Below are 12209 nucleotides of genomic sequence, written 5' to 3' on the forward strand. Positions count from 1 at the left end.
GTAGATGTTTTTTCTGGAACTTTCTTGCTTTTTCGATGATCCAGTAGATATTGGCAATTTGATCTCTGATTCCTCTGTTTTATCTAAATTCAGCTTGAGCATCAGGACATTCATAGTTCACATACCGTTGAAGCCTGGCTTGGAGAATTTTTGAGCATTACTTTGCTAGTGTGTGAGATGAGTGCAATTGTGTGGTAGTTTGAACATTCTTAGGCATTGCCTTTCTTTGGGATTGGAATGAAAACTGAACTTTTCCAGTCCTGTGGCCACTGCCAACTTTTCCAGGCTTGCTGTCATATTGAGTACAGCACTTTCATAGCATCATCTTTTAGGATTTTAAATAGCTCCACTGGAATTCCATCACCTCCACTAGCTTTGTTCATAGTGATGCTTCCTAGGACCCACTTGACTTCGCACTCCAAGATGTCTGGTTCTAGGTGAGTGATCATACCATCCTGGTTATCTAGGCCATGAAGATCTTTTTTTTATATAGTCCTTCTGTTTATTCTTCCCTGGGGCTTCCCTAGTGGCTCAGATGGTAAAGCGTCTGCCTGAAATGCAGGAGACTCAGGTTCGATTCCTGGGTTGGGAAGATCCCCTGGAGAAGAAAATGGCAACCCACTCCAGTATTCTTGCCTGAAAAATCCCATGGATGGAGGAGGCTGGTAGGTACAGTCCATGGAGTCGCAAAGAGATGGTCACGACTGAGCAACTGCACTTTCTTTCTTTCTTTGTTTATTCTTGCCACCTCTTCTTAATATTTTCTGCTTCTGTTAGGTCCCTACCATTTCTGTCCTTTACTGAGCCCATCTTTGCATGAAATGTTCCCTTGGTAATCTAATTTTCTTGAAGAGATCTCTAGTCTTTCCCATTCTATTGTTTTCCTCAATTTCTTTACATTGATCACTGAGGAACGCTTTCTTATCTCTTCTTGCTATTTGTTGGAACTCTGCATTCAACTGCGTATATCTTTCCTCTTCTCCTTTGCCTTTTGTGTCTTTTCTTTTCTTAGCTATTTGTAAGGCTTCCTCAGACAGCCATTTTGCCTTTCTGCATTTCTTTTTCTTGGGGATGGTCTTGATCACTGCCTCCTGTACAGTGTCACAAACCTCCGCCATAGTTGTTCAGGCACTCTGTCTATCGGATCTAATCCCTTGAATCTATTTGTCACTCCCACTGTATAATCATTAGGGGTTTGATTTAGGTCATATCTGAATGGTCTAGTGGTTTTCCCTACTTTCTTCAATATAAGTCTGAATTTGGCAATAAGGAGTTCATGATCTGAACCACAGTGAGCTCCCAGTCTTGTTTCTGTTGACTGTGTAGAGCTTCTCCATCTTTGGCTGCAGAGAATATAATCAATCTTATTTCAGTATTGACCATCTGCTGATATTCATGTGTACAGTCTTCTCTTGTGTTGTTGGAATAGGGAATTTGCTATGACCAGTGGGTTCTCTTGGCAAAACTCTATTAGCTTTTGCCCTGCTTTGTTTTGTACACAAGACCAAATTTTCCTGTTACTTCAAGTATCTCTTGACTTCTTACTTCTGTATTCCTGTCCCCTATAATGAAAAGGACATCTTTTTTTGAGTATGAGTTCTAGAAAGTCTTGTAGGTCTTCATAGAACCTTAAACTTCAGCATCTTCAGCATTATTGGTTGGGGCATAGACTTGGATTACTATGATAATGAATGATTTGCCTTGGAAAAAATCAGAGATAATTCATTTTTGAGATTAGGCAAGAATATTGGAGTGGGCTGCCATTCCCTTCTCCACAGGATCTTCCTGACCCCAGAATCAAACCCTCATCTACTTCATTACAGGCAAATTCTTTGCCATCTGAGCCATCAGGGAAGCCCCAAGATAACTTTATTTTCACCCCAATTGAATAAGAAACCCTGTAAGGATGGTTTTAATATTATTCATTATCATGGAAATCTCAGAAGCATCATACCCAATATTTGCAAAACTTATTTAGTGTCCCTTCTTGAAATCTTGTGGCAGTATTGTACAAAAAAAGAGCAAATAATAGAGCCTTTAACAGCCCAGACCTGGAGTCAGAGAGACTTAGTCCTGACAATACCTTTCTCCTGACACTATGCTTAGTCCTAGCACTACCTTTGGTAGCTTTGTGACAATTTGTGTAGCCTCTTCAGCTTCGTCTTCAGTGGTCCTTGTGAAGACAAAAGAGATAATGCATGTAAAACACTCAAGACAGTAGTCGGCACGCAGCAAGTACGGAAAACAGTTTAGCTGATTATTTAGATAATTATTATCTGATTCCACAAAAATGTGAAACTTGCATGCTGGCATAAATTATTTGTAAACCTGAGCGGGATTGAGATACGAACTCAGGTCTTTGTTCGTGTGGCCACATTCATGTGACAAATATGTCTGAAACTGTACTGTTTCACAATATGTAAATTAAATTATTTTAAGCCTCTTCCTTGTCATATCTCAAATTCCACTTCTTAGGGAATTTGGTCAGTGGCCTTAATAACTCACCTAAACTCATATTCCTTTTTTTTTTTTTTTTGAGCATACATACTCACACCTTTTGTTTTCTACTCTGAAAAGAAAAAAGAAAAGTCTGGAGCTAATGTCATTTTCTAACATTCCCCATATTTCTTGAGGCTTTACTTAATTTAGATGAAGTAAATGCAACAGTTAGAACTGGACATGGAACAACAGACTGGTTCCAAATAGGAAAAGGAGTACGTCAAGGCTGTATATTTTCACCCTGCTTATTTAACTTCTGTGCAGAGGACATCATGAGAAACGCTGGGCTGGAAGAAGCACAGCTGGAATCAAGATTGCCGGGAGACATATCAATAGCCTCATCACTTCATGGCAAATAGATCAGGAAACAGTGAAAACAGTGACGGACTTTATTTTGGGGGCGCCAACATCATGCAGATGCTGACTGCAGCCACGAAATAAAAGGCACTTGCTCCTTCTAAGAAAAGTTATGACCAACCTAGACAGCATATTAAAAAGCAGAGAGACATTACTTTGCCAACAAAGGTCCATCTAGTCAAAGCTTTGGTTTTTCCAGTAGTCATGTATGGGTGTGAGATTTGGACTATAAAGAAACCTGAGCACAGAAGAATTGATGCTTTTGAACCGTGGTGATGGAGAAGACTCTTGAGAGTCCCTTGGATGCAAGGAGATCCAAGCAGTCCATCCCAAAGGAAATCAGTCCTGAATACTCATTGGAAGGACTGATGCTGAAGCTGAAGCTCTGGTACTTTGGCCACCTGATCTAAAGAACAGACTCATTTGAAAAGACCCTGATGCTGGGAAAGATTGAAGATGGGAGGAGAAGGGGATGCAGAGGATGAGACGGTTGGATGGCATCACCGACTCAATGGACATGAGTTTGAGTAAACTCCGGGAGTTGGTGATGGACAGGGAGGCCTGGCATGCTGCAGTCCATGGGGTTGCAAAGAGTTGGACATGACTGAACGACTGAGCTGAACTGAAAGGGAACTGCTCCTTGAGGATTACCATTTGTTCAGTCACAGAGCTTTGAGCCAAGGACTTGGGTGGGCTCTGAATGTCAGTAAAACAACAGAGAACAGTATTCACAGACAGTTGGAAACCCAGGCTCCAGTTAAAGGGAATGGCTGTGGGTAACACCTCTAATGAACTAGGTTTCCCTGTGTTAACGGGAAACTACTTTTGGCCTATAAACTGTGATTACAGATAAGATTCAGGAGATGGTCCATAAATATCTGAAACTTTATTTAATCTGAAGATTTTATTTTAAAGGAAATAAAATAATTAATGGAAAAAGTAAAGCCTGCAACTAAGAATATGTTTATATGTCTATATACAAGCCTCTCTGTTCATGCGACTTCCCAGGCAAGAATAACTGGAGTGGGTTGCCATTTCCTTCTCCATAGGATCTTCCCCACCCAGGGATCGAACCCAGGTCTCCTGCATCTGCAGGCAGATTCTATACTGCTTAGTCATCAAGGAAGCCCAATAACTAAGAATAAGTTTATGTGTATATATGTAAGAATATAAACCATGTGAAATACTAAGTATGTATGTATGTATCAGTATTATGTATGTATACATACACATTATATATACATATATTTTTTGCTGTTGTTGTTTTAGTCACTAAGTCATGCCCAACTCTTTTGTGACCCTATGGACTATAGCCTGCCCAGGTCCGTCTGTCCATGGGATTATCCAGGAAAGAATAGTGGAGTGGGTTGCCATTTCCTTCTCTAAATGCTGTTCCTGATCCAGGGATTGAACCCATGTCTCCTGCATTGTAAGGATTCTTTACCACCCCCTAGGAGTCACTAGAGAAACCCTACACACACACACACACACACACACACACACGTGACTTTACCAGTGCACATGTACAAATACATAGCTATCTTTTGTGTGTGGCATTAAATACCAATCATACCCACCAGAATATTGGTACCATCTTTAGCCACGTGTGATGAGGGATTTGGGCCTGTGCCAAGCTTCCTCCACTTTCATGTTCTGGTCCTGGGCCGCTTCAGTCTGCTTCAGTATCCCTCTCTTTCCTTAACGTCCAGACTTTTTCTCAGCTCAGAGCTAATATATGACTTCAAGGTTCCACAGTCTTGATGGCTAAATCACTCCCAAGTGAAATTCTGAACACACGCAGACTTCATCACCAGCATTTGCAATGTGTAGGGACGTTCACTTCCCTTTCCTCCGGTATATTTAAACGTGACCACTGCTGGGGATGGTTTGTAAATGCCCTCAGGAAAAATGTCTGGCTCAAAATTCCCATGAATTCCTGTCTGCAGCTGAAATGGCAGAATTTTTCAAGCTTTGTGGCTTTAGGCAAGCAGAGAAAAACTTCCTCACTAGTTTTCTCTTTGAATGCTCTATCTAAATAAGCACAAGCACTTTTTCCATGATTGCACCCTTTGAATCCTTCTGCTTCTACCCACTCAAAGTACTGAAGTTGCTTAGAGGCTTTATGCCCAATTGCTGATGGCCATCCACACAATGGCACTGTTTCTCTCATTCAGAACTGCCAGGGAGGGCTCGGTTCTTTTCTTTTCCCACTTTTTTTTTTTTTTTACATTATGGCAAGAACACTTAACATGAGTGTTACATTGTTAACAAATTTTTAAAATACTGTTAATTACAGCCACAGTGTTGTACTGCAGATCCCTAGAATGCATTCATCTTGCATAAGTGATACTCTCTACTCACTGAGCAACCAGCCCCAGAACCCTCTTTTCTCAGTCTCTTGTTACCAGCATTCTTCAATCTGCTCCTAAGAGGCAGACCATTTTAGATAATTCATATTGTTGCCAGTACATCACTGACTCAACAGATAGGAATTTGAGCAAACTCAGAGAGATGGTGAAGGACAGGGAAGCCTGGCATGCTGCAGTCCATGGGGTGGCAAAGAGTCAGGCATGACTTGGCAACTGAGCAACAACAGCAATTGTTGCGAAAATCTTAGCTCCCTGTCCACTAATGCCAAGTAGAAGTATAGCAACAGAGTTTGGGGAAAACAGAAAAGAGCAACTTTATTCTTTTTGCCAGGCAAAAGGGAAACGCAGCAGGCTAGTGCCTCAAGAACTGTGCCCCCTTCCCAGGAATAAGGAGAGATTTTATATCCTCTTGAGGGTCTTGTACTTTTTTTTTCCTTTTGCAAAGTTGCAAAATGGCCACAACTGACATCAGGCAACTCAGCAAGTGGGTCTAATGTCCCTGAAGTTACTGGACCACAGCCTTCCTTCTGAAATGCAGAATGCTACAAGAGAGTGTAAGGAGGAGAAGCACAGCAGGTGCAGAGTTTAATCTATATAGAGGCAGAGAGTAATTAGCTCTGTGAAAAGTAAGTCCAGCTACAAATGTTTGTTAGTAGCAACAAGTAAAGAATAACTGAGATTTTTTAACTCTGTAGTGGTACTCGCTCAGTCGTGTCCAACTCTTTGCGACCCCATGGGCTGAAGCCCGCCAGGCTCCTCTGTCCATGGAATTTCCTAGGCAAGAATACTGGAGTGGGTTGTCATTTCCCTCTCCAGGGGATCTTCCCGACCCAGGGATTGAACCCAAGTCTCCTGCACTGGATTATTTATGAAACAAGGAGAAACAAGGAAGATTTTCTATGGTCTGAGCTACCAGAAGACTGGCATGTGTCAAAGGTTGTTCACTTATTTCCGTTTTTGTTGCAACAAATTCCCCCTCTTAGTTATTCCCTCCATATCAGTAGAGGAAGGGAAAAAGTCATTGTTCTTCTCTGGCTGAAGACAAAAACTTCAGTTTTGCTCCATTTGACAAACATCAGCTGCCTGGCCCACGGACCTATTTATCTCCTACGTCAATATGAGTGGAATCATAGAGTATCTGTCCTTCTGTGGCTGGCTTATTTCACTTAGCAGAACGTCCTCCTGGTTCATAGTGTTTGTTTATTTGTGTTTGTTTTCGAAAGTCTAGAAGGAAAAGAAAGATCTTTCACCATCTGCCCTAACAGTCTGCCAACCTATGACTTTGCTAACGATTTTTATCAGCCCATACTTACGCAGGTCTCCACCTGGCACCTTGCTGGGTTTAATGCTCACCTATTCGTCCCTAATTATTTGGAAAGGTCAAATTAATACCCTGGGAGATGTGCCAAGATGGAAAATGTTCAATTCAAACAAACAAACAAACCTAGATTTGGCCTACTATAAATGCCAGAATCACAAACCAAGGATGGTTAGACTTGAAATACTTTCTCCTTCTCTTCCTGCAGCTTATTTTTCCAACATAGAAGATGACAAATGTTCAAATAAAAGGCATTCAGCACAATGTCACTGAATTTTTAATCAGTAAAACAAGAGCATTTTTACCCCTTGCATTTAAAAATCTATAGTCAGCTTTGAAAATAAATAGTTGAAAATCCTGATAAAGCAGAAACCTCAACCAGGACAACTTCTCATGGCTGATGTTTACCCTGTTGGTTCAGCCCACATTGTAACATCTACCAAGAATAACAGGACCATTGATTTAATCCCTTTCTGGCAGGCCTTTAACTGAAATTTAATTATGTTGCTTTTTGTCTGCAACCTTCCCCCAAGGTTTCTATGATATTAGAATACCTCCTTTAAATGTTATGAAAAGCGCATTAGAGGGTTTTTCCTCTGATTATTTCATAACATAACATAGCAGTTCCTTCTGCCAGCAAGCCCACACAACTGTCTTCAATAAATGAAGCAGTTTTCTTTTTTTTTTACATTTTATAAAGTGTAGATTAAACAGTAATTAGTCGTAGGTGAGTTTCAACAGTTTCCTTTTATAGCGATCTTTTTACAACTAGCTCTCGAACAACACAAATAAGTCCCTATAAATGTGTGAACGATGGACAGCCTCAGACTTCAGAAAGGGCTGGGATGCTTGGTGAAGTCAATCTTAAACTGTTTTGCAGTGATTTCATGCTCAGCAATTATTTCAATATTCCTTAAATGGTGGGAGTTTCAAAGGCATGGTTGAGTGTGTATTTTTAGAGCCAGCAAAATCTTATTAAATGGGTATGGCTTTCTGGATTCCTTTCCTTCCTCTTCTCCAGACATAAAATTGAAAGGGGCCAACCCCAGTGGGTAGTAACCACCGTGGCGTCCACATGTTATGGTCACCACTGTCAATTCTTGTCATTTTTGTTTACTATTATTGGCTTGTCACAAGCTCCATATCTCCAAAAATAATTGAAAATGAAAACAAACTTTTGTGTGTGTCCTTTTTCTCCCCAGCAATGTGTCAGCCTGGGAAAATGCTCTCTTTGAAAAGAAAGCAGAGCTGACATATAATTGTTGCCTTTATCCCAGCTGTTCCTGACATTACACGCCTAACCCTCCTTGGAGACAGAAAACCAATTTTGATGTGACGCTTGGAAAAGTCACCACTGGCACTTTACAAATAGTTCAAGGTCACAGGAATCTTGCCCGAGACACTCTCAGGTAAACCTCCGGAGGACTTTTCTTTCTTGGGGAAAGCTGTGTTTTTATTGATTTTGCAAATTGTAGACTTAAAGTCTAACAAAGGAAAAGCTATCAAGATGGGGGGAAAGCCCACCTAAATACAAAAATCAATGCTTTTGCACTGAAATTTTAAAAAGCAATTTCATGCAAGTATTATGGTGAAAGAGAAGTTAAAATTTTCAAGTCTGACATTTGAAACTTGTATTTGGGAATAGAAAAACTCAACATGATGTTCTGTTAATGAAACATTTGGTAAAGAATGTAACTTTTATTACTTAAATATAATTTGAGTTCTTTATTTAAAAAATTCTTGCAATTTGCAGTGGCCTATCTATTACATATTCAGAGAATGCAATGGCACCTCACTCCTGTACTCTTGCCTGGAAAATCCCATGGATGGAGGAGCCTGGTAGGCTGCAGTCCATGGGGTCGCTAAGAGTCGGACACGACTGAGCGACTTCACTTTCACTTTTCACTTTCATGCATTGGAGAAGGAAATGGCAACCCACTCCAGTGTTCTTGCCTGGAGAATCCCAGGGACGGGGGAGCCTGGTGGGCTGCCATCTATGGGGTCGCACAGAGTCAGACATGACTGAAGCAACTTAGCTTAGCATAGCATAGCATAGCATCTATTACGTAAACATTTGAATTTGTTAGCCTTTCCACCTGCAATGCAGAAGACACAGGTTGTATCCCTGAGTCTGGAAGATCCCCTGAAGAAGCAACCCACTCCAGTCTTGCTGTCTGGTAAATCTCATGGGCAGAGGAGCGTGGCGGGCTACAGTCCATTGGGTCACAAGAGTCAGACATGACTTAGCGACTAAACCACCACCACCACTGTTTCCTTATTGAAATGTTCGTTATTCAATCAGCAAAGTATTACCTTTCGATAGTCTAATAAAAGCCTTTTTTACCCTTCGCTCTCATCAGCTAAGTCATGCTGTATGAGTTTCATTTCTGGTTACTAATTTCTGGGATAAACTAGTCAGCTTTTATTTCTTTTTTTGTCTTTTGAATCCTCTTATCAAAAACTTTTTAGTTGCTAAGGCATTAAGGCAGCCAGTCGTCTAAGGAAGCTCAACGCAAAGAACATAATTTAAAAAAGTGATCGTATTTTCTTTCTGAGCGTGCTAATCACCTAAACCACACCGACCAATAACCAAAATAGCTAATCTGAACTCAAAAACTGGACTGAATTAGCCTCATCCTCATGCTGGCATTAGTGCTGTCTCTTTTTTTCCTCTTATTTCTGTGGACTAGGAAATTTATATGCACTCACATGGGCTGAGTTGATAAAGATCAGTTTCTGAACCAAATGTCTTTAAGAAAAAACATCCATTTGGGAAATAATGGACTCTTATCTACGTTCTCTTTTATAGTCATCTTTTAATAATATTCTCATTATTGGAGGGCTTTAGGGCAAGAAGCAACACATTAAATTTATAAAGTTTATGACTCATTCACATTACCACTATTTATAGTCATTTTTTTAAAATGTCAACCCATTTTCCTTTGGCCTAAATTAAGATGATAGAGAGATAGTTAGATAGGTAGGTAAATAGATAGATAGATAAGCTCTCTCACAACCACTCCAAGGAAAAGTTTCATTATAAGTTCATGATGTGACTGAATCCAAAAGGAACAATGACAAATACCACTCAAAAGAGTGAAGTCGCTCAGTCATGTCCAACTCTTTGAGACCCCATGGACTGTCGCCTACCAGGCTCCTCCATTCATGGAATTTTCCAGGCAAGAGTACTCGAGTGGGTTGCCATTTCCTTCTCCAGGGGATCTTCCTGACCCAGGGATCGAACCTGGGTATCCTGCATTGCAGGCAGATGCTTTACCATCTGAGCCACCAGGGAAGCCCAAAGAGAAAGTGAGAAAGTGAAGCTACAAATATTTATTGAATGCAGAATATAACAAGATACCATATTTTCTTTGCAATTATAACTAAATGATTCTGACTTGTTTCCTAAGTTAAATACATTGGATAATTCTAAATACAATGATAATTTTTTCTTTTCTATTTGCTGTGCAAGATATACACGTGTGTGTATGTATTTCTCACTGCAATCTTGAAAAGCATTAAAACCAAATAAATGAAGAAACTGACCAAAGTGAGAATAAAATGATTGCCCAAGTTCATCAAGGAATGGGTAGTAAGTGAAAGGGCTGGGCTTGAACCCTAGACTACTAGGCCTAAAAATCCATGTTTGATATGTTACACAATATTTCAAACCCAGGTCTCCCCCATTGCGGGTGGATTCTCTCCCAGCTGAGCCACAAGGGAAGCCCAAGAAAATTGACAATTATGCAAATCACTCTATGAATGAGCAAGATGTGATCACTGTCGCGTGAGTTATAATAATTTCTACAGAAATCCACAAGTTTAACCTTGGTATCAGAGGAACAGCTAGGAGAAAGCACAAGCTTAATGACAAACTTGGAAATACAGGTAAGGAGTAAAGGGATCAATGGAAGAAACTGAGTCTATTCATTGTTTGGCCAGTTGCTTACTATTCCACTAGTCTAGAATATACAATGTTATGTTATACAGGTTAAATAAGATTTAAAAAAGAGAGAAATAGATTTCCAATGAATTAAATTGGCATTATCATAAAGAGTTTTGCATTCGAAGATTGAACTATCATTATTTTTTTTAATAAAGGGGCCCTAATGTTACCATTTCAGAGGAAAAGGGATAAATGATAAGGTTAATCCTACCTTATCAAGTAAAGAGGCTTGAGGCAGAAAAGTCAAGGGGACACATGTAATCTCTCAGACAGTATGTGAAGCAAATGTGTTTGGTTGTACTAAGTAAGAAAAATGGGTAGGTATAGATCCAAGGTACTTAATAGGTATGATGCTGAGTATTAGGGAAACTGATGTACAGATGATGATGAAATGGAAAGTTCTGATGAGGATGATTTTTGCATTGGAGATTTCAGAATACATCAGGTATTCTCTACATATGTAATGATAATAGTAATAGTGCTTGTCCTCCACATTCATTTCAAATCAAATTGATTCAATTATATAATTACTACAAATAGACTCTCCCAGGCAAGAACCCCCAAATAAAATCATATAGTAGAAACCCAAGAAATCTTGTTAGTTAAAGTTTTCAATTTCAAGTCCAGCTAAAGTATTTAGAGAAATTTACCCTAGTTCAGTCATAATTTTTTCATGCATAATAAAGGAAACGATGTACCAATATATGTCTATTTTGAGCTAAGGGATTTGACAAAAATAAAGAATATAGCATGGTTCTCAATAGAAAACTTAGTTGAACAAATATTGAACTTCTTGGGACATCCCTGGCAGTCCAGTGGTTAAGAATCCACCTTCAAATGCAGGGGCTGAGGGTTCAACCCTTGGTTGGGGAGCGAAGATCCTACATGCCTTGCAGCCAAAAAAACAAAGCCTGAAACAAGCAATATTGTGACAAATTCAATAAAGACTTTAAAAATGGTCCACATCAAAAAATTTATTTAAAAAATATTGAACTTCTTCCCTCCTTCATGTACTGGAAATGTCATGTTTTATTTAGAAATGTCATATTTTTCTTTATTTAGATTAATAGACCCTATTTATTTAGGGTCCACTGGGCTTCCATGGTGGCTCAGCAGTAAAAACCCTCCTGAAATGCAGGAAATGTGGGTTCCATTCTTGGGTCGGGAAGATCCCCTGGAGAAGGAATTGGCAAGCCATTCCAGTATTCTTGCCTGGAAAATCCCGTGGACAGTCCATGGGGTCAAAAAAAAATAGTCAGACATGACTTAGCAACAACAACCAGGGCTTCGCCACCTTGCTATAAAGAGCAGTGTCTCCAAGGGTTGGCTCTGTCTGCTGTAATAAAATACCAGGCTGGGTGACTCCTAATCAACAGAAATGTGTTTCTCACAGTTCTGGAGGCTGGAAGTTTGAGGCGAAGGTGCCAGCAGGGTCGGGTTCTGGGGAGGACCTTCTCTGGTCTCCCTGCCATTATTGTTGCATCCTCACATGGTAGAAAGAGGGTAAGAGAGTTCTCTGGGGCCCCTTTTACAAGGGCACTGATCTCATTCATGAGGGCTCTATTCTCAGTACTTAATTACTGTCTGAGGCCCCACCTCCTAATACCATCATCTGGGATGCTATGATTTTAATACATGAACTTGAGGGGAAGAAACATTCAGCCCATTGCATTCATATAAAATCCATTTTAGACTTTCCTGACCAAAAAAAAAAAAAAGT

At 40.0% G+C, this 12209-nt stretch overlaps 1 non-coding gene across 1 annotated transcript; it reads left to right on the top strand.

Moving 5' to 3' along the window:
- Window positions 1–520: 520 nt before the first annotated feature.
- TRNAF-GAA (transfer RNA phenylalanine (anticodon GAA)) lies at window positions 521–592 on the top strand. Its single transcript has one exon. It is a non-coding gene; the product is annotated as a tRNA-Phe (tRNA).
- Window positions 593–12209: the final 11617 nt, after the last annotated feature.

Source organism: Bos mutus, chromosome 12, assembly GCF_027580195.1.
Source record: "Bos mutus isolate GX-2022 chromosome 12, NWIPB_WYAK_1.1, whole genome shotgun sequence".
In the NCBI taxonomy this organism is placed as follows: domain Eukaryota; kingdom Metazoa; phylum Chordata; class Mammalia; order Artiodactyla; family Bovidae; genus Bos; species Bos mutus.